Genomic DNA, 22,755 nt, shown 5'->3' on the forward strand with positions numbered 1-22,755 from the left:
ACTTCCAGAAGCCCATCGCGACGGCCGGCGGTGAGTGAGGTGGGGCGGCGCGGCTAGGGTTTGGTGTCGGGCATGGAGGGAACAATGTAGTGAGGACGGTGTGGGGAAGTGAAAGTGGACCGGCCAGTCCACGGCTTCGTCATAAAAAAGGACGCGGCCGGACCGGCTGGGTGGCTGACTGGCAGATGTACTAATCTATTGAGCGATATTGTCTTCTTTTCTCTTCTAGTGGTAGTACGTGGTGATATGCTGCTTTATACAATTGTCCTCGAAGTCGTCCATGATTATTCATGCCACCAACCGAAAGTCACCCATGATTCAATCAGCTGTGTTGATCTTCTAAATAACTTAGCTTGGCTACCAAGCACTAATCCTACTAAATGGATAATGCTGTTGTTGGCTAAAACTACTGCTAATCGTACACAAAGTGGTGATAATCATAGCATAAGTAAAGTACTCCCTCCGTTCCTAAATATAAGTCTTTGTAGAGATTTCACTATAAACTACGTACGGATGTATATAGATGCATTTAGAGTGTATATTCATTCATTTTGCTTGTCTATAGTGAAATCTTCTTAAAAATTTATATTTAGGAACGGAGGGAGTAGATGTGAGCGTGCATGAACTGATGCCACGAGGTTGGAATCGTCAACGTCAGTCAGCATGGATAAATAGATGGCTGCCTACGTGGACGTCGCTATCTCCTGGGCCGAGGGGGTCCCACCTGCGGGCCTGCGTGTGGGCCCGGCGGCCCAGCCGCGCGGCACGGCATAGGTCGATTTCCGTCGAAGAAAACTGGCGTGCGGCGCGCGTCCACGTCCTCCATGAAGCGTGTGTTGGTCTCGACGGATAGGCGGCAGGTCCCTGTACCTCATTTGGCCGCTTTCAATCGTATACAAAAATTCCTGCCAGGACGTCTCGCACAACACATGCATGGATGGCGGCCTCGCCGTCGCCACCTTCGTGAGATGGCAATGGCAGCTAGCTTCGCCGACATCACCAGATGAGAGAGTGAGTGAGCTCCCCCGACTACCGGATAATGTAATGCAATACACACACATGACGGTCCAAGTGTTAAAATGCCGTGCCAGATGACAAATTTCCAAATCCACCAGGATTTCAACAGGTTCCACGCAACATCATGCGTGACACTGGCTTGAATGAATTGCCATTGATGCACCTCTGCATGAGTTGTATGGAGCAGTGGTGCGATTTTCAGAGAAGTGATAATTTGGACCTACTAGCCTAGGAATGTGCAAGCAAGCTAGAAACGGGCTAGGCGTCGCTTTCGTGCCGGGCGGTGCGGAGTCGCTGTCCGCGTAATTCCATGCGAAGGAAGGAAAGCAAGGAGCGGGGGAGTGATGGCCGGTCAGTGGACTTTGTGGATTTTTTTCCCTCTTCCTTTTCTTCGAGAAATTATCACATGGAATTACAGTTTCAGTGGAAACCGATGAAAACCACAAGGAAACGATGTTTTAAAGTTTCGAAAAAATCTAAAAAAAATGAGACGTTAAGAGTGTGATTGTGACGCCCGGATAGTTAGGCTACAGTAATCCCACGTTAATGATGCCACGTCACCTCGATTACTGTTGCTAATCTCGCGTTAGTTCGAAACCGGTTCGAATTCAAATTTAAAATCAAGCAAACAATAAAATATTTTCAAATATTAAAACTAAAATGTTGGGGTGTTGCCAAATAATGCATAGGTAATTATTGTACAGAAACCACAATTTTATAAAAGGTTTAAGTGCACTAAAAGATTTAAAACAGCAGCAAAACATTTAACTAACTACCCTTTTCAAATTGATAAAATATTAAACTATTTTGTTTTAGTTGCGGAGCTAATTGTGGTAGTGGCATAATTATTAATGCTCTTTTAGGTACAACTTTTGTATTCTATAAAAGCTAAAATTAAATAAAATAGAAAAGAAAATTAAATAAAAAGAAAAGACAAAACTGTAAACAAAAACAAAAATAAAAACAAAAGGCAAACTCCCTCCGCCTGGGCTGTTTGGCTCAACTGGGCACCCAGCTGGTCGGCCCACCCCTTGGGCTATACCCCCTCACCCCCACTACGTGACCTAGCCCACACCCCATACCCCCCCCCCCCCCCCCGAAATATCTCCCCCCTCTCCCCCGATTGGATCGGGATCGAGAGGAGGAGACCGCTGGACGCCGCCGCCCGGAGCGCGGCCTCGCCGGAGCTTCCCCCGCCGGACTGCCTCCTCCTCTTCAACGGCTTGCCTCCTCTTCGTCCCCGACGTCCTCCTCGACCCCCGCTGCCCGAACCCCTAGTGCCCCAGTGAGCCTCCGCCTCGCTCCTCCCCTCCCCTCTGCCCCGCGCTCGCGCGCCCTGCGCTCGTCGCCGCGGCCATCGCACGCGTGCGCCCCGTGCACGCCCGCCGTCGCGCTCCGCTCCTGCCTCTAGCTGCATCTCCCGCCGAGCCCCCGCTCCTGCTGCACCCCGCAGCAACCCCCGCCGCTTTTGCCTTCCTCTAGCGCGCGCTGCCGCCTCCCCACAGGTACCGCAGCCCGCGCCCCCGCCCTCCTTGCCCCGCCGATGGCCCCGCTCCGGCCGCCACCGCGCGGGTGCTGTCCGCCGGCCTCGCCGGGCCTTGCCAGCCGCTGCCACTGCTGCTGCCCAGCATCGCCCCGCTGCGCCTCGCGCCCCTCCTGGCCTTCCCCTTGTTTCTCCTCCCTCGCCGCTACTGCCGGCGACCGCGCCCGCGAGTCCGTGCGACCGCTGTGCCCCGCGCCCACTCCACCGACCCCCTGCGCTCCGGTCGGCCTCGTCTGGCCACGCCGCGTCGCCCCGCTCCGGCCATGGCGGCCGGCGCCGAGCCACGCGTCGGCGCCCTTCGCCTCCTGGCCGTGGTGCCCTATCGGGCGGGCTAGCACGCGACGCCCGGCTCCGCCCAGCGCCCGCGCGCCCGCTAACCCGCCCCGGTTTGGCCCTTTAGGCCACTGCCAAAAGTGGCCCGCCCAGAACGTTTTTAGATAAAAAATAAAAAATAAATAAATTTAATTAATCAATTAACTAAATTAATTAAGTTAAATAATCCTATTTAATTAATCTAATTAACCTGTTAGTTTAATTAAACAGTAATTAGTTTAACCTAAACCCTAATTAACCTAACAGTGTATGACAAGTGGGTCCCACTAGGCCCACACATCAGTTTGACCAGTCAACACCTCTGTTGACTGCTGACGTCATGCTGACGTCAGCAAACACTGTTCTGGATAATGTTGTTTTAAAATAATTAAATAAATCCTAAAATGATTTAAATCTTTTAAAATTAATATAAAATAAACCGTAGCTCGGATGGGAAAACTTTGTACATGAAAGTTGCTCGGAACGACGAGACGAATCCGAATACGCAGTCTGTTCATCCGCCACACATCCCTAGCATAGCGAATACGCAACTTTCCTCCTCCAGTTCATCTGTCCGAAAACGCAAAACCCTGGGAATACTTTCCCGGATGTTCCCCCTTCGCCGGTATCACCTATCCCTGCGATAGGTCACCCCTAGCACAACGTATTGCCGCATCTTGCTTTGTGTTACATTTGATTGCTATGTTATTTACTGTGTTCCCCCTCCGTTACTTCTTTCCGGTAGGCTCCGAGACCGTTGCCGATACCCTTGTGATCTACTACATCAACGACGGCCCCTCCTTCTCGGCTGAGCTTCCAGGCAAGCCCCCCCCCCCTTGATCACCAGATATCGCCTATTCCTTCTCTATACTGCTTGCATTAGAGTAGTGTAGCATGTTACTGCTTTCGGTTAATCTTATTCTGATGCATAGCCTATCATTGTTGCTACAGTTGTTACCCTTACCTGCTATCCTACTGATTAGTATAGGATGCTAGTGTTCCATCAGTGGCCCTACACTCTTGTCCGTCTGCCATGCTATACTACTGGGCCGTGATCACTTCGGGAGGTGATCACGGGCATACGCTACATACTTTATACTGTTACATTACTTATGATATTGTTCGGAGATGGGGGCTGAAGGGGCAGGTGGCTCCATCCCGGTAGAGGTGGGCCTGGGTTCCCGACGGCCCCCGACTGTTACTTTGTGGCGGAGCGACAGGGCAGGTTGAGACTACCTAGGAGAGAGGTGGGCCTGGCCCTGGTCGGCGTTCGCGGATACTTAACACGCTTAACGAGATCTTGGTATTTGATCTGAGTTTGGCCACTGGCCTATACGCACTAACCAACTACGCGGGAACAGTTATGGGCACTCGACGTCATGATATCAGCCGAAGCCTTCGTGACTTCAGCGACTGAGCGGCGCGCGTCGGATTGGACTGGAACGCCTGCTAGGCTAGGTTTGCTTCCGGCCGCCCACGCAACGTGCAGGTGTGCAATGGGCGATGGGCCCAGACTCCTGCGCCATAGGATTTAGACCGGCGTGCTGACCACTCTGTTGTGCCTAGGTGGGGCTGCGACATGTTGATCTTCCGTGGCCGGGCATGACCCAGGAAAGTGTGTCCGGCCAAATGGGATCGAGCGTGTTGGGTTATGTGGTACCCCTACAGGGAAGTTTATCTATTCGAATAGCCGTGTCCCTCGGTAAAAGGACGACCCGAAGTTGTACCTTGACCTTATGACAACTAGAACTGGATACTTAATAAAACACACCCTTCCAAGTGCCAGATATAACCCGGTGATCGCTCTCTAACAGGGCGACGAGGAGGGGATCGCCGGGTAGGAATATGCTATGTGATGCTACTTGGTGAACTTACCATCTACTCTCTTCTACATGCTGCAAGATGGAGGCTGCCAGAAGCGTAGTCTTCGACAGGATTAGCTATCCCCCTCTTATTCTGGCATTCTGCAGTTCAGTCCACCGATATGGCCCTTTACACATATACCCATGCATATGTAGTGTAGATCCTTGCTTGCGAGTACTTTGGATGAGTACTCACGGTTGCTTTTCTCCTTCTTTTCCCCCTTTCCATTCTACCTGGTTGTCGCAACCAGATGCTGGAGGCCAGGAGCTTGACGCCATCGTCGACGACGACTCCTACTACACCGGAGGTGCCTACTACTACGTGCAGGCCGCTGACGACGACCAGGAGTAGTTTAGGAGGATCCCAGGCAGGAGGCCTGCGCCTCTTTCGATCTGTATCCCAGTTTGTGCTAGCCTTCTTAAGGCAAACGTGTTTAACTTATGTCTGTACTCAGATATTGTTGCTTTCGCTGACTCGTCTATGATCAAGCACTTGTATTCGAGCCCTCGAGGCCCCTGGCTTGTATTATGATGCTTGTATGACTTATTTTATTTTTAGAGTTGTGTTGTGATATCTTCCCGTGAGTCCCTAATCTTGATCGTACACGTTTGCGTGTATGATTAGTGTACGATTGAATCGGGGGTGTCACAGTGATGTTCTAGTACCATGTGAAATTCCCAAGTTCAAACACAATAGCATTTACGAGGTACGAAAAAAAACAAAATCAGCATTGAATAGTCGAAACAGTACACGTCACGTCACTGCGTTTGAACTTGAAAATTTGCATGGTAATAGAACATCACCCTCTAAACATCCTGAATTCTTCTCAGATTTTTTCAGAACTTTTAAATGAGGTTTCCACGAAGTTTTCTTTGAAACCTTCCATAGGATATTCTCTCCTTTTCTTCATGGATGGATGGGAGGCTCAGGCTCGACAAAATGAACAAAAATTGACCCCGAGGCGAAATAAATTCACAAAAAAATTGTGGGTGAAACTAATTCTCTCTGCTAACTCTTTTGGGTAGCGTCCACTGCGTCGACGCTACACTACACGATGTAGCGCCCGTCTGACAGGCGCTACAAGCCTCACCGGCTGTCACGTCCCTGACTTTTCCCAAATCTGGTATGCTAAAAAATTTCTAGGGAACTAAAATTTTCCTAGGAAATACTTACGATTGCTCAGAACTGTTTGTGATTGACTTTGTTTTTCTTGATTGTTTGCCTACAAGGATGAAAATTCAAAAGCAACTAGTTGAAACCCTAGCTAGTTTTGGTAGAGACCAAACCATTTTGAAACATTGTTTCTCACAAGGCTAATCTAAAGACTCCCGAGGGCATAGATCAAAGCTAAAACAATTTTCTTTAAGGATTTGAGTTGGTCTTTTGGACATTCACAAATAATTTTGATCTAAACTTTTTAGGTGTTATAAACATATGTCGTTTGAACATTCAGGAACTTCTTCAGAATTTTTTAAACATCTAAATGTGACTTTTTAAAATTTGGATCATGGGAGCATGTGAATTCTCCGGCTACTGCCTCATGAAAGCAGGATAGTTTTAAAATGCCAGTGCGAAATGGCAAAACTAAACCCGCCCGGATTTTAACTGCTTCCACGACGACATCATGGCACTGGCCTGAATTAATCGCCAAATTGCAATCACTGCACCTCTTTATGTATGTTCCTAGTGTGATAATTGGGGCCTAGGAATGTGCAAGAGCTCGGAGCCTCAGACTAGGCGTCGCTGTCGTGCGTGTGCTGGAGTGCCGCGCGGTGTGGAGTCGCTGTCCGCGTAATTCCATTGGATGGATGGAAGGAAGGGGCGGGAGCGATGGTCGGTCAGTGAACTTTGTGGTTCTTTTTTTCGCCCCTTCCTTTCTTTCATCTTCATGGATGGGAGGCTCCTACTCTACTCGTGCTATGGTGATGGACCGGCGATCCAAAGGCGTCGCACGCGTGTCCCGTTCAATGTCCCCAAAAGAGAAGGGCTAATTTATTGACCAACGTCAGTATCTCTGGTAGCAGTACTGGTTTCCATCCCTAGATGTGCTACATCCTACTCCTACATGTCAACAGCACTGAACCACATGAATGCGAAGCTCGCGGCGCGGGAGAGCTCTCCTCTGGGCCGAAACTTGGCTGGTGGGTTGGTGCACGATGATGCATGAATGTCGGCTCACCCGTCGGAGCTGCCATGGCATGAGCATGAGCATGACAGGCAGGAGGCACGCCCCGCGCCACGCACCTCACAGACGGCGGCCTTTATTATTGTCGACGAAGTCGGCAAGGGCAAGGCGGCCCAGCCAGCCGGACCCGGCGAGGATTCTTGGCGGGATCATTATTGTCGGGGCTTCTTTGGTCCGGTCGGTCACGTGGACTTGGTACCTTGTACGAGGCGAGGAGGATAGGGCGCCTCTCCGGCGTACGTACGTACTCCGTATTCTTTTTTGTCCTCTCGTGGCCAGCCAACTCCACCATGCGACCCCATCCTATCCGCGCGCGTTCGTTTGGGGTAAAACGGACGAATAGCGCGGCCCAACGCGTAGCCTCAAACGGACAAATGTCCGGATTCCGTCTGTTTTCGACCCATCCCCGGCCCAAACTTGCGCTCGGTTTGGGGTGAAACGGACGTGCGCGGACGGCCTCGACGCACGCCCTTGTCCTCCCCCGTGGCCCGCCTGTCGGGGACACTAGCAATCCCCCCGCTCCCAACGCTTCCACCCTCTCTCTCCCGCCCCGCCCCGCCACCGGCGCCGCCACTATTCTTCGACCGCCTCCTCACCGCGCAGCCCCCGACCGTCCCTACCAAACCACGTCTCGACATGGCCGCCACCACACCCGCGCTTTCGCCGTAGTTTTGGCCGTCGATCGGAGGAGGTTTGGCCGTCGCCGTCTTTGCCGGTGGCAGAGGGGACACGACCGCCGGCGACGTACCACGGCGGCCTCGGCAGCTTCCGACGAGAGCTCCAGAGCGGCCAGTAGCCGGCCGGCAACCACCCCTGCTGCGTCGAGGTGATCATCGCGGCCTCTTCGCCACCACGACCGCAAGGTGTTCGACATTTTGCCCACAAAGGTATGGACAGTAGAGACGAGTTTTTCTTCCATCACTTCCTGTGTTCATCGGACGATTCGTCGTCGGATGATGAAGATCTTGTGGTGGCTGCACTGGTCGTTCACGACCACATTCAACGACAGCTTCCTCGGTACAGGGGGTCAGTCCCTAGCCGTGCTCCCAACCTGAACCGCAACAGGGAGAGAGGCCACGCCCTACTCTATGCCGATTACTTTGCGAACACTCCGCTTTTCAAGCCAGATAAATTTCGTCGCCGTTTTCGTATGGCAAGGCATGTGTTCAATCGTATCTGAGAGGGAGTGGTTGCTCATGACCCATACTTCGAGTGCAAGACGGATGCTCTTGCCAAGCTTGGATTCTCCTCTTACCAGAAATGCATCGCGGCCATCCGCATGCTTGCGTATGGTATTCCAGGCGATCTGGTGGATGAGTATGTGCGTATGAGTGAGACAATATGTCTAATGTCAATGTACAAGTTTTGCCAGGCTGTGATCAAGGTGTTTAGCCCAGAGTACTTGAGGCAGCCAACTGCCGCTGATACAGAGAGATTGTTGGCGACCAACGCAGCTAGAGGCTTTCCAGGCATGCTTGGCAGCATAGATTGTATGCACTGGGAGTGGAAGAACTGCCCATTTGCTTGGCAGGGCCAGTACAAGGGGTATGTCAACGGGTGCACTGTCATATTAGAAGCAGTGGCATCGCAGGATCTTTGGATATGGCATTCTTTCTTCGGCATGGCAGGTTCTCACAATGATATCAACGTGCTGCAGCATTCTCCAGTCTTTGCGAGGCTTGCAGAAGGTCACTCCCCACCTGTCAACTTTGAGATCAACGGCCACCAGTACAACAAGGGATACTATCTAGCTGATGGTATATATCCTCAGTGGTCAACTTTTGTGAAGACAATCTCGAAACCCCAAGGTGAGAAGAGAAAGAGATTTGCCCAAATGCAAGAGAGTGTTGGAAAGGATGTGGAACGTGCTTTTGGTGTGCTTCAATCCCGGTGGGGTATCTTCGAAACCCTGCACTGTCATGGGATGAAAGGAAGCTTTGGGAGGTGATGACTGCTTGTGTGATCATGCACAACATGATCGTCGAGGACGAGCGTGAAGAGAGTATCTTCGACCAAGGATTTGATTATCAAGGTGAAAATATTGAGCCCCTGCACCAAGACCCGGCCATATTTGAACAGTTTGTCCAATTTCACCGTGAGATACGTGATTGGCACACTCATTTGAATCTTCAAAATGACTTGGTTGAGCACGTGTGGGATCACATTGGCAACCAATAGATGTATTGGTTCATTTTATGTTCAGTCAAGACAATTTCGATTTGGTTGTAAAACTATTTTATTAAAGACAATTTCAAATATTTGGGTTGAAAAACTATTTTAATTTTCAGACAAATATTTGGGTTGTAAACTAGTTTTGATGAAAATTTCAAACGGACAAAATCCGGATAAAACGGACGTGGAGTTGGCCTTAGTGGTGGCGCTGACGGGGTGCATGGAGAGTATAGATGCCGTTGATGGAAAGATTAATAATGATGGCAACGCACTTATAGATAGGTAGCCAATGAGAGAGAGCGAGTCTGAGAGAGTGAGCCTGGGCTGGCGGCTGCTGGTGCGGTGGCCACAACGTGCCTGTCCTGCACCGGTACTGCAGGCTGAAAAGGACGGCAGTGACCAGTGAGAGCGCCCACAGTCTCTCTCCATCTCCTCGATGGATCGCCAACAGATCCAAGAAGTACAATCATATGTGCTACATCCAACGACAGATATCCTCCCCAAGGCCAAGGATGCAGTTTTTTCTGTTTACTAGATACACTGGCCTGTAAAAAAAAGGAAGGATACGGCTTTCGGGCTGCCCAACATAGCGAGAACTGAGCAGCTCGAAAAGCTCGGGCTTCGTATACAGAAAGTAGAACTAAAAGCAGATGAGTAGAGATTGAATCGAGCATAGAAATAAGAGAGTTTTTCTTTGCTTAGCACTGTTCGGTTCGTCTTTCTTTACAAGTCAGTCTATGCATAATTCTATTTCTTGCAGCGCTGAGTCCGCTTTTGAAATACAGATCAGGGGCGGTATTCTTATTCCTTGGCTCGCCACTTATGAAACAAAACTAGATATTTCTTATTATTTTCTTAGGAGCCGAGCTCCGCATGCGGTTCGATTAAGATGCGACAAAACTTACCCATTAGTCTTGGCGATGCCAGGGATGGAGGGAGTCATCAGTCGCACAAGCTTATTGCTAAAGCCAAGACAGGACATAATAGCTTCTAAGTAGTGCCATTGTACCCGCTTTCATCATGCCCAACTCAAAAACCATTTATAAGAATGCTGGAGCAAGAAAAAAGACATTCCAAACAGCAGTAGTTGACATGTCACCAACAGATCACTAGTCCTACTGGTTGCACTACCGCCATCTGTCATAGACACAGTTCGGAGTGCAAATGCAGTTCTGATCAGCAGACCAGAGGCCAAGGCGACGTACAGAAGTCCAAACCTCTAGGGCGCGACACATCACCTGCTCCCCGAGGGCATACATCTTCAGAGAAGCGGGCCTTCCAAATATCAGAGCCCGGTTTCCTGGCCCGGAAAGCAAATCGACATGATGACACTCTTTCCACAGGTATCACGCTTGCCGCACAAAGAAAAAGAGTTTGGCCAATCTCCTAATGGCCTGTATACAGGATCATCATTCAGCAAGGAAGGAAACGGAAGAGGCTGGACACAACTCGCTCCTCTCCCTTGCTGCCATTGAGCAGGCAAAGGAGGAGTACTGAAAAATGTACATGGGTTGGACATCTCGTAGCGGGGATAAGGGGGTGGCTTTGTGAATTGTAAGAGAAGAATATGACAGGCAAAGGGGTTGGAGGATTCATATACAGTGCTGAAAGATGAAGCGCTTCTCGTCGTGGTTCAATCCCGAGACGAAGATGAAGTCGAGAAGGAGCCCGAGGAGGTCGTGGTCGCGAACGCCGCCATCTCAGCACGATATGGAGCGTCCCCGTGAGGAATCTGATCAGAATTGTGGAGCCTCTTGCAGGCATTAGGGCTAGTTTGGTTGCCACCCTGGGCTCCATGCCTGAACTTTTTTGCTGCCTCCTGGAAAGTTCAAGATTTTTGCCTGGCCAGGCAAGCCTCGCATGGGGGTGTTTGCTTCATACCCTGGCCTACTCTGCCATTTAATGATTAGAAGAATATTTTATTTAAAAAGCAAACTGTACCTCCCTTGTCTTATGTGTCAGGCTAGCATGCAGCACATCCAGGCGCAACAAACCGGACGCCTCGTCCAGGCTAATAACCTTGCCTGGGCTAAGCATCGTACTTTATTTATCCTCACCAGGCTAATCATTCGGGTGTAGCACCAGGCCAGGCAAGCAGTTTTTTTCTCAGGCCACAAACCAAGCAACTATCAGGCCAACTCCAGGCACCATCCAGTCCAGGCATATAGTGGTCTGGACGTAATGATGCTGGGCCTCTTGCAGACCACCTGCCTGGTAAAAGTGCTAGTCTTCTTCAGTGACACATTCAAGTTCCAGTGCTCAGTATCAACATCATAATAAATTAACAGAAAGATCTATGGATTCCAGCACGTCATGTTCGGCCCAAAAAACTGAGATATTCAGACAACATTACAGCATTATTTTCAATATTGTCATCATCAGGAGGTTATAAGTTGAGTTGTTGTCATATGAGATAACACTTCTGATCAAATACCACTCAGCTGGTGTATAAGAATGAGGATGTCCCACACAACTATTGAATCCAAGTCATCAGGCTTGCACATCTTGGCACCTGTCGGGAAAAGACACACATCTGAATTCACTAACTCAGGTCATGGGAAATGCGCTCCAGAATACATTAGATAGCTTACTACCAAGACAGACATGTGCAGTTCCATGGTTTTTCAACTTGAGTTGATCATGGGAAGAAGAACTGTCGATTTCACTAGACTAGCAAGTGATCAAATCTTAATTAACTGGCTATGGACCTTCTGGTTACAAATGTGCTTGATTGCCATAAATGCTCAGAATATATTTCCCTGCGTAAAATCAATAGTTGGAGGTTATCTGAAAAATATGCTCGCGGCAAGATTTCTTTCTGACAGTTAAAAGCTATGTTTGATCAACAGGCAACGCCAACGATCAGGGAAAAGGCGGGGTACCTAGTACGACCCTCTTCCTAGAGGTCAGGCTACTGGAGATTTCATCCAGGCTGTGGTCATGGCAGCAATGTGCCTACTGGAGGAAGCCTCTGCTCGACCATTGGCGTTGAAAGGGATAGTTGGAGGTTATCTGAAAAATATGCTTGCGGCAAGATTGCTATCTGACAGTTAAGCTATGTTTGATCAACAGGCAAAGCCAATGATCAGGGAAAAGACCTCTAGTGGAACCAACACGATGCAAAAAGCTGCAATGGTATAACCCCTGACTTTTGCCACATTAGGGCTGAATTGTCATACAAAAACTAGAAACTTCAAATGGCACTCTTGTCCCATAAAGGTGACATGGCTCAATTTCAAGGCCTTATAGCCCGTCCTCGATCCAAAAGGTTACAGAACTCACTATGGCATATGCTTATATATGTCATGTAAAGGTCGTAGAACCCACTAGCACCCCAAGCCTATTCCTAAGAGGAAGGTGGGATACAAACCTTGCACGCGGAAATGGCGTGGAGATTAGGGGCAAAGTCCACGCATCAGACCAGAACACCATGGTGACACCATCACCCAGCTTGATTTTGGTGAGCGCATAGAAGAGGACACATGTTGACATCATTGAGAGGGAGCTCCAGACCAAACCAACGTCTATCTACTGAGTCCAGTGCATCAACCGAGTACATTGAAAAATCGGTAGTTTTCAGAGCGGTTTAATTTGTTCATGATATTTCCCTGTACTTGAAAAGAGACACGTCAATAACAAAGCACAAAGCAGTTTAAGCTTCAAGTGAGATGGCCTTGCCATTGACTTTAGAAATATAATTTCGATCCTTGCAGTTTTTCTGCTGTATAATGATACATGCAACTAACTGTAAACATGAACATCTCAAAAGAGGAACAGAAGAATAAAAAGGATACTACACCCTGGCATATTTTTAAGAGAAGAGGATGTGAACCTTGAGAGTCGAAATGGGGCGCAAATTATGGGCAATGTCCATATGATGCACGCCCAGCAGCCACACGCATTGGGCTAAAACACCGTGGTGGCACCAAACACCCAGCTCGATCTTGGTGAGTATTGATGTTCATGTCTGTAGGAAGAGAACTCATGTCGACATCGTTGAGAGGGAGCTCCAAACCATGCCAATGTGTGTCTGCTGAGTCCGGGGCATCAACTGACTCCATTGAAAAACTGGTACTTTACAGGGAGCAAATTTATTTGTTCCGGATATTTCCCTTTGCTTGAAAAGAGACATTTCAATAATGAAGTAGTCGAAGCTTCAAGTGAGATGGCCTTGCCATCAACTTTAGACATATAATCTCCAGCCTTGACAATTTCACCTTTTTCCAATAATATTCTGTTGATATCATTTATAAGACGAGAGTCCGGAGCACAACCGCTCTTCTCCATTGACGAGAACAAACTTTCAGCTTCTTCCACTGATCCTTCTTTCAAAAGATTTGTTATCATTACGCTTTAGGTGGATGCATTAGGCTCAATGCCAGCTGATACCATTGCATCAAAACTTGTGATGCTTTCTCCATTTTGCCGACTAGGCAATATCTGTCAAGTAGTGAAGTAAAAGCAAAGACATCAGGACTCTCACCTATTTCAACAACCAAGTTGAAGATATCTTGTGCATCTGTAACCCTTCCTTCTTTGCATAGACTATTTATTATTGAACTGAAGAACACAACGGTAGGAGGTGGAATGTATTTGTTTATCATTTCATAAACCAACTCCTTTGCTTTCACCAAATCGCCATGTGTGCAGAAACCCTGAATTAGGGAGTGATAAACAACTGTGTCCGGTTTTATATCAATAGAAATCATCTGACTGAACTTGTTCAAAGCATCAGCCAGCCTAAAAATTGTAGACTCTGGACTCACTCCTTGTCCCCATCTGGATACATCTGGGATCACTCCTTGTTCCCACATTCCAGTAAATATGAGCATAGCTTCATCCATCATTCCACGTTTAGCATACGCATCAACTAAAATGCTGAAAATCTGGCGATTGGGAACAATACCGTTGGTTGCCATTGAGTCAAGGAGATTAATCATATCATCAAAGCATCCTTCTGTAGCATATCCATGAAACAGAATAGAGTACGAGACAATATTAGGCTTGTGGCCCTTGGCAGACATGTAATCAATAATTCCAGTAGCTTCTCTGCTTCTTCCATGCTTGCAGAGGGAGGTCATGAATGAGGTCCAACTAACAACATCTGGTATGATACCCCGGCTTGTCATTTCTCTGAACATTTTGCCCGTTTCTTTCCACCGGCCCAACGTGGAATATCCGTGTATCATGCTAGTATATGTCACGTTATCCGGTTAGATGCCACTATCAACCATCTGCCGAAAGGACCAACTCTGTCTTGTCCATCGCTCCAGCCTTGCACAGCGCATCAATAATCGAGTTGTATGTCACCACATTAGGCACAACCCCTTGCTGCACCATTTCATCGAACAGACTGCATGCCTTGCTTACTTCCCCTTCCTTAAGGAGGCCGTGGATGACCGTGGTATATAACACCACGCCAGGGGAGAGCAGACACCTTCTCCTTTCTCCATCATCTGGAGCAGGTCGAGCACCCGCTGGCTGCTGCTACCATCACATAAGCTCTTAGAACAATGGTGTATGAGAAGGCATCAGGCACACAACCAAGCTCAGACATCCTATGAAGCAGCACGCTGACAGCCTCGTCTGTCCGTTTGGCGTGACAGAGGCACTTGAGGAGGGAGCTGAAGACAATCGTGTTTGTCTTCAGGCCCCTCCTGAGGAGACGGCCGAAGAAAACAAGCCCGAGTGCGGACGAGTGCGGACGCATCAGTTCATGAGGACGCCGTAGGTAAGATTGTGGGCTGCGCCACCCGCGGGCCAGCTTCTTCTCGGCATAAGCGGTTGAAGAGGGCGAGCGCGAGGGCGGGGCCATCTCTGCAGGCCGCCGATGACGTAGCACGGGCGAGAGCGGCAAGGAAGCCGTCCAGCGAGAAATCGGGGACCGGAGTGCCCTGCCGTAGCAATTCGTCGAACAGTTGGTGTGCGTGTTCCGGGCTGAACGTCCCAGCGCTGACCCGCTGTGTGGCAGCGGCAAAGGCGGCGTGGGGAGACCAGGGGCGTGGGCGCGGGGAGGTGGAGGTGGAGGTGGAGGAGGAGCGGCGCCGGAGTAGGCGGAGGCGACACATCAGTGAGGTGGAGGAGGAGGAGCGGCGGTGGCGGAGGCAGATGCGGCACATCAGCGAGGAGGTCATTTCCAAGCCAACTTGTACAAGCGGCCGGCCGAGCAAAAGCTCTTCCCTTCGTTTTGCACAATTCACTTGTGCATCAAGCATCGATTACACACAAAGCTGATTTAAATATAACGAACTAATTCTATACTTTGGTCCTCTCGCATGAAAAGATGGGAGTCACGTTGCCCTGGATTTGGATAAATTTCGTGTTTTCATCTTAAAATGGTACTAGCATAGCATATAAGGGAAGCATCTACAGCCGGACTTGACAAATCCGGCCCCTCAAACACCCACGGATGCACCCGGGCACGTCCGCGAACACTAAGCGGTCATGCCTCAAATTTCTATTCTCACAACCGGACACTTCAATTAGCACACCTCAAATCCGTACAAACTCATGCAACTACGTACCACATCAGGGTATGTATATCAAAAATTGGCATGTTTAACTATATGCCAGCTATGGAGAAGATCATCCACGGCTCCCCTTGCCTTTCCCGCCGCCCTTGCCGTCCTTCTCGCGGAAATAGCGGTCGAAGACACAGTATGAATCGAGTTGGATCTACTCGTCGCCGGAGCTGTCTGACCAGTCGATGTCCTCCTTCTCCTTCCTTGGGGGGCAGTCCGGCCATGGCACGGAAGGCCCGATTCTGCTTTCGGACGAGGGCGCACATGTTCCTCCGTTGCCGCTTCATTACAGTGCGGGCTCGGATGGCTTCCTCCTTTGCTGCAGCGCACCGCCTCCGCTGCTATCATGTCGGCAGCGAGTCGGGCCTTGGCAGCCCTCATCCTCTCCTTCCCACGATGGCCCACCGATCCCGGTAGGACTCATACTCTAGTGAACCGGTGATGGGGAAAGGAAGATTGGAAGGCTCCCCAGAGGATCCGAGGGCCCGATGCGCCGATACAATAGAGTCATGCCGGACAGATCCCACTGTCGGTCGGGGGCAGTCCTCGTGGGAGCGACAGAGTGCAATGCGGATGACCATTGCCTCCTCCAAACCGTACGGGGCGACACCCCAGTCGACGGATTTGACTTGTCGTGGTCGCACCCCCTGTCCGCCATGTCGGAGAAGGCCAGAGGTCACCGGAGGGAGCTTGTGAGGCAGAGGGGAGTGGAGTGAAGTGACTAGGGTTTGATCAGTGAGCGGATGGGGATGGATATATGTGAGATCGGGTGGGCTAGCGTGGGCCTGGTCTGACGTGGTAGACGCGTCCAGGCGCCCCCATATCCGCCCTACATTTGAGATGGATATGAGGGGGGTCGGTCAGCCAGACGTTTAAGGCCTGTTTGAGGTGCCCGTCTGGGTTGCTTTTTTGTGACCGGCTACTGACCGGGCTGTCCATCCGGGCGTTTGAGGCGGGTTTAAGACGCCCGACCGTAGATACTCTCATGTCTCAGTTTACTTGCGTGACCATGTCACAATTTTCCATCATCGTGTAGTATGAATGTTGATGTATATGCTGCATGCACAAAGTTGTTTCCTTTCACTCATGCATAGAGATCTGGAAAAAGTTCACCTCCCTTTCAAATTTCACCGGTCGGCTCGTGGATTAGCTTCTCCTTTGCATGACGCTCTGGCGGCTGGTGATGGGGAGGCAAATCCTAGTGCCTCGACCCTGGCTAGTAGTTTAGGTTGGAATTTTTTTAGTCCTTGAGGACGGCTCTCGAGCGAATGATAGCGCTTCATCTTCAAGTTGGGTATTTTGGGCTTCGATCCTCCTCGAATTCTTCCGTCAAGACAGAGTCAACTAAGCTCTGACGTAGATTCCCGCCGTCTCGTTGGGACGGTAAGGTTGGGGTTTCTCGTCGTACATGTGCAGTTCATGAGTATTAAGTCTTTCGGGGACATTTGGGACCCTTATAGTTTTGTAGTCCAACAAGCTTTGGATCATGAGGACAGGAGCATCAAATAATTCATCAAGGGATCTAAGGCAACTTCTTTACAACATCATGATTAGTGATGTCCCTTGTACCAAGACCTTGCATCTCATGGGTGATAGTAGTAGTCTTCAATATGTGTTTTGAACACTTTCATAGTAATTTCTCTTCAAGTGATTGAAGAGGCTATGAAGAATGACCATTCTGGTCTCACACCGAGTGAAAACACCTTCATTGACCTGAAACATCACATCCCAAATTCCCTTTGCAGTTTCAACTTGTTGATGCGATTAAATTGCTCCTTAGTCATGCAATCACAGAGAAGATCTTGAGCTTGTGCATCACGATTAATATTTCTTCAGTCCTCATGAGTGAGAAGGTCTTCTCCAATGATGACAAAACATTCAAAGATAATTCTCCATAGCTCAACATCGACGCCTTTGATATGCCGACACATTTGGTGCTTCTAGTACGGATAGTCACTTCCATCCAAGATGGACTTGTGCGTAGACCCACGGTAGTTTCTTCCTATAGTTAACATACTAAAAAACTCTAGGCGGTTAAACCAAAAGACACATAGTCAAGGGAGCACCTTTTTGATAACAATTCTAAGATCAAGTATATCGACCACAGGGGAAAGTGAACGGGAGATTATGACATTTTTTTGAAGTATGAAGAATTATAGTGCAAATACTGAAGAAAAAAATACAACAATCAAGCTGAAGCCTTAGGTAGGGATGTAATCAGAACTGAAAATGGAGACATCGGTACAAAGGATAGCATGACGACCAAGTAATAGAAGGGATAGCATAGTCTAACTAAGAGGCATACACATTTCGGCACAACATCACAAAATACAGAACATAGTGATACGCAGAGGAATATAGAAGTATTTAGTAAAATCTTCAGAGAGGGGAGAGAAGCAATTCTTTGGAATATGCAAAAAACATAGGATGCATAAATTATAACTTGTAAGCATAATGAAGACAATGGATTTGTTGATACAACTTTGCGCCTAGTTGTAGGGGCTGAGACAGAGTTCTGACGTCACTGAAGACTCCCCCTGTTCTCCTTGAGCTAAGATCACTTAGACATCACCCAATCACGTGTGGTGGATCTTCAAGGCGACCTCCAATCTTTCACAGATTTGTTCTTCAGTTAGTCCACATGTTGGAGGTTCTGGGAACACCTAACTGCATGGAAGATGCACAATCTTCAACAGTAACACGTCTTCAGTGAACTACAATCAGTTTCTTCAATGATGCTTAACCACTTAGGTTTTTAGGCTCTGGGTTTTTCCCCACTTGGGATTCACTCGAATTCTTCGAAAGGACAGGATGCTCAGACAACTTGTTTTGAAACGGGCTGAGCAACCAAATAACTTATTGTGGAGGCAAGGGCTATTTATAGCCGGGGTCGCAACCCGAGGGCCGAAGTGATAGTTCGATGGGATGTGCCAACCAACATGCTGTTGCGAGCTATCTCAACATTCAGAAATTTGAACTCTCAAATTCCCCAAGGTAGGATAAACTTACAACAGTTCCCTAACTCCTCAGCGAAGAATTTAAACCCACATGTACTAAAGAATCACCTTCAGCACGCAAGCTTGAAGACTTTGCCTGAAAAGGAAATTTCCAAGTCTTCAACTCTGAAGAAATAGGTTCGATTAAGCACAACTGAAGACACACTGTCTTAGTAACGCTTGGACCCTCTCAATAGCATAGTTTTTCCTATTGACTCAAAGAATAATAAAGAAACTATAAACTAGCTAACTCTTCACATTCTAGTTCCTCGGCTAATTCATCAAAGGGTGCACCGAAGCCTTCAATATTCCCATAACATTTTACGGGTCACAATCCTTGGTTAAAACAAAATCCTCAGGTCTAATCCCTTTGTATGCACTTAAATACACATTAGTTCCTTGATCACTTTTGGCAAAATCAACCAAAACCTACAAGGAGTGCTAGATGCAATTACAGAAAACATAAAAGAAGAAGCTAGGGCCGCTGGAGGAGGAGATTGGGGTGAGATGGTGGTTGACCAGAGGTGAGGAAGACGACCATGACGCGACTGAATGGAGGGTTCACTCGCCGATTCCTTCGGCAAGAATACCGAGGAGGATGAGGAGAATCTCCGAGACATTGTGGTTGGGCCGAGGAAGGCCGTGTGCTATGGTGAGGATGGAAACATGTGTGCTCTAGGTGTCAAACTCGGTGCTTGGGACAACAAAGAGGTAGAGACTTGGGGGGGGGGGGATGGAAAGCGTCATCGAGCGGCTTGATCACAATAATTGGGAGGGGGTGGATAGGGTTGCTCCAGGTGATAGACACCATCGATGAAGCCAACGTCGGTATAGTTTGCGAGCTCGATTTTGTCGCGGTTAGTGCATGATCATGGCTGATACGTCTCCAACGTATCTATAATTTTTGATTGTTCCATGTTGTTTTATTATCAGTCTTGGATGTTTTATAATCATTTTATAGTCATTTTATATCATTTTTGGTACTAACCTATTGACATAGTGCCAAGTGCTAGTTGCTATTTTTTCCATGTTTTTTACATCGCAGGAAATCAATATCAAACGGAGTCCAAATGCCCCGAAACTTTTTGGAGAATTTTTATGGGCTAGAAGAAAGGCAATGGGCCCTGGTTGCACCTGGGGGTGCCCCGAGGGGGGCACAACCCACCAGGGCGCGCCAGGAGGCCCTGGCGCGCCCTGGTGGTTTGTGCCCACCTCGGGTGCCCCCCTGATGACCCACAAGTGTAGGGGATCTATCGTAGCCTTTTCGATAAGTAAGAGTGTCGAACCCAACGAGGAGCAGAAAGAAATGATAAGCGGTTTTCAGCAAGGTATTTTCTGCAAGCACTGAAATTATCGGTAACAGATAGTTTTGTGATAAGGTAAATTGTAACGAGCAACAAGTAATGAAAGTAAATAAGGTGCAACAAGATGGTCCAATCCTTTTTGTAGCAAAGGACAAGCCTGGACAAACTCTTATATAAAGGAAAGCTCCCGAGGACACATGGGAATTATCGTCAAGCTAGTTTTCATCACGTTCATATGATTCGCGTTCGGTACTTTGATAATTTGATATGTGGGTGGACCGGTGCTTGGGTACTGCCCTTCCATGGACAAGCATCCTGCTACCTCTTGAGCACTGCGTTGGTTTTCCCTTGAAGTGGAAAGGGTGATGCAGCAAAGTAGCATAAGTATTTCCCTCAGTTTTTGAGAACCAAGGTATCAATCCAGTAGGAGGCCACGCTCAAGTCCCTTGCACCTACACAAACAAATAAGAACCTTGCAACCAACGCGATAAAGGGGTTGTCAATCCCTTCATGGACACTTGCAAAAGTGAGATCTGATAGAGATGATAAGATAATATTTTTGGTATTTTTATGATAAAGATTGAAAGTAAAGATTGCAAAGTAAACAAAGATAGAAATAGCTTGTTAACGGAAGAGTAATATGATGGAAAATAGACCCGGGGGCCATAGGTTTCACTAGTGGCTTCTCTCAAGATAGCATAAGTATTACGGTGGGTGAACAAATTACTATCGAGCAATTGATAGAGTTGAGCATAGTTATGAGAATATCTAGGTATGATCATGTATATAGGCATCACGTCCGTGACAAGTAGTCTGACTCCTGCCTGCATCTACTACTATTACTCCACACATCGACCGCTATCCAGCATGCATCTAGAGTATTAAGTTCATAAGAACGAAGTAACTTTTTAAGCAAGATGACATGATGTAGAGGGATAAACTCATGCAATATGATATTTATCCTCGATGGCAATAATACCATACGTGTCGTTTCCCCTACTGTCACTGGGATCGAGCACCGCAAGATTGAACCCAAAGCTAAGCACTTCTCCCATTGCAAGAAAGATCAATCTAGTAGGCCAAACCAAACTGATAATTCGAAGAGACTTGCAAAGATAACCAATCGTACATAAAAGAATTCAGAGAAGATTCAAATATTGTTCATAGATAATCTTGATCATAAACCCACAATTCATCGGATCTCGACGAACACACCGCAAAAGAAGATTACATCGAATAGATCTCCAAGAGAATCGAGGAGAACTTTGTATTGAGATCCAAAGAGAGAGAAGAAGCCATCTAGCTAATAACTATGGACCCGAAGGTCTGAGGTAGACTACTCACACATCATGGTGTTGATGTAGAAGCCCTCCGTGATCAATGCCCCCTCCGGAAGGACGCCGGAAAAGGCCCCAAGATGGGATCTCACGGGTACAGAAGGTTGCGGCGGTGGAATTAGGTTTTCGTGGTGCTCTTCAATGGTTTGGGGGTACGTAAGTATATATAGGAGGAAGAAGTAGGTCGGTGGAGCCACGAGGGGCCCACGAGGGTGGAGGGCGCGCCCAGGGGGTAGGCGCGCCCCCTGCCTCGTGGCCTCCTTGTTGGTTGCTTGATGTCCACTCCAAGTCCTCTGGATCACGTTTGTTCCAAAAATCACGCTCCCGAAGGTTTTATTCCGTTTGTACTCCGTTTGATATTCTTTTTCTACGAAACACTGAAATAGGCAAAAAACAACAATTTGGGCTGGGCCTCCGGTTAATAGGTTAGTCCCAAAAATAATATAAAAGTGTATAAATAAGCCCATTAAACATCCAAAACAGAATATATAATAGCATGGAACAATCAAAAATTATAGATACGTTGGAGACGTATCAAGCATCCCCAAGCTTAATTCCTGCTCGTCCTCGAGTAGGTAAATGATAAAAACAGAATTTTTGATGTGGAATGCTTCTTAGCATAATTTTCAATGTAATTCTTTTTATTGTGGCATGAATATTCAGATCCGAAAGATTCAAGATAAAAGTTTAATGTTGACATAAAAACAATAATACTTCAAACATGCTAACCAAGCAGTTATGTCTTATCAAAATAACATAGCCAAAGAAAGCTTATCCCTACAAAATCATATAGTTAGGCAATGTTTCAATATCGTCACACAAACGTTCTCATCATGCATAACCCCGATGACAAGCCGAGAAATTGGTTCAGACTTTTTAACGTGCTTCAGCCTTTTCAACCCTTACGCAATACATGAGCGCAAGCCATGGATATAACACTATGGGTGGAGTAAAGTATAATGATGGGGGTTATGAGAGAAGACAAAAAGGTAGAAAGTCTCACATCGACGCGGCTAATCAATAGGCTATGGAGATGCCCATCAATTGATGTCAATGAGAGGAGTAGGGATTGTCATGCAACGGATGCACTAGAGCTATAAATATATGAAAGCTCAACAAAAGAAACTAAGTGGGTGTGCATCCAACTTGCTTGCTCACGAAGACCTAGGGCATTTTGAGGAAGCCCATCATTGGAATATACAAGCCAAGTTCTATAATGAAAAATTCCCACTAGTATATGAAAGTCACAACATAGGAGACTCTCTATCATGAAGATCGCGGTGCTACTTTGAAGCACAAGTGTGGAAAAAGGATAGTAACATTGTCCCTTCTCTCTTTTTCTCTCATTTTTCTCTTTTTTTTCTTGGGCCTTCACTTTTTTTCTTTGGCCTCTTTTTTTCCTTTTTTATTTAGTCCGGAATCTCATCCCGACTTGCGGGGGAATCATAGTCTCCATCATCCTTTCCTCACGTGGGACAATGCTCTAATAATGATGATCATCACAC

At 47.8% G+C, this 22,755-nt stretch overlaps 1 long non-coding RNA gene across 1 annotated transcript; it reads right to left on the bottom strand.

Annotated features, from left to right (window-relative positions):
* Positions 1-10,475: 10,475 nt before the first annotated feature.
* On the bottom strand, positions 10,476-15,271 carry LOC123180225 (uncharacterized). Its single transcript, XR_006490781.1, has 3 exons — positions 12,925-15,271; positions 11,975-12,700; positions 10,476-11,851 (listed from the first exon to the last, which is right to left on the bottom strand). It is a non-coding gene; the product is annotated as an uncharacterized lncRNA (long non-coding RNA).
* Positions 15,272-22,755: the final 7,484 nt, after the last annotated feature.

This window comes from Triticum aestivum, chromosome 1D (genome assembly GCF_018294505.1).
Source record: "Triticum aestivum cultivar Chinese Spring chromosome 1D, IWGSC CS RefSeq v2.1, whole genome shotgun sequence".
NCBI classification, from domain to species: domain Eukaryota; kingdom Viridiplantae; phylum Streptophyta; class Magnoliopsida; order Poales; family Poaceae; genus Triticum; species Triticum aestivum.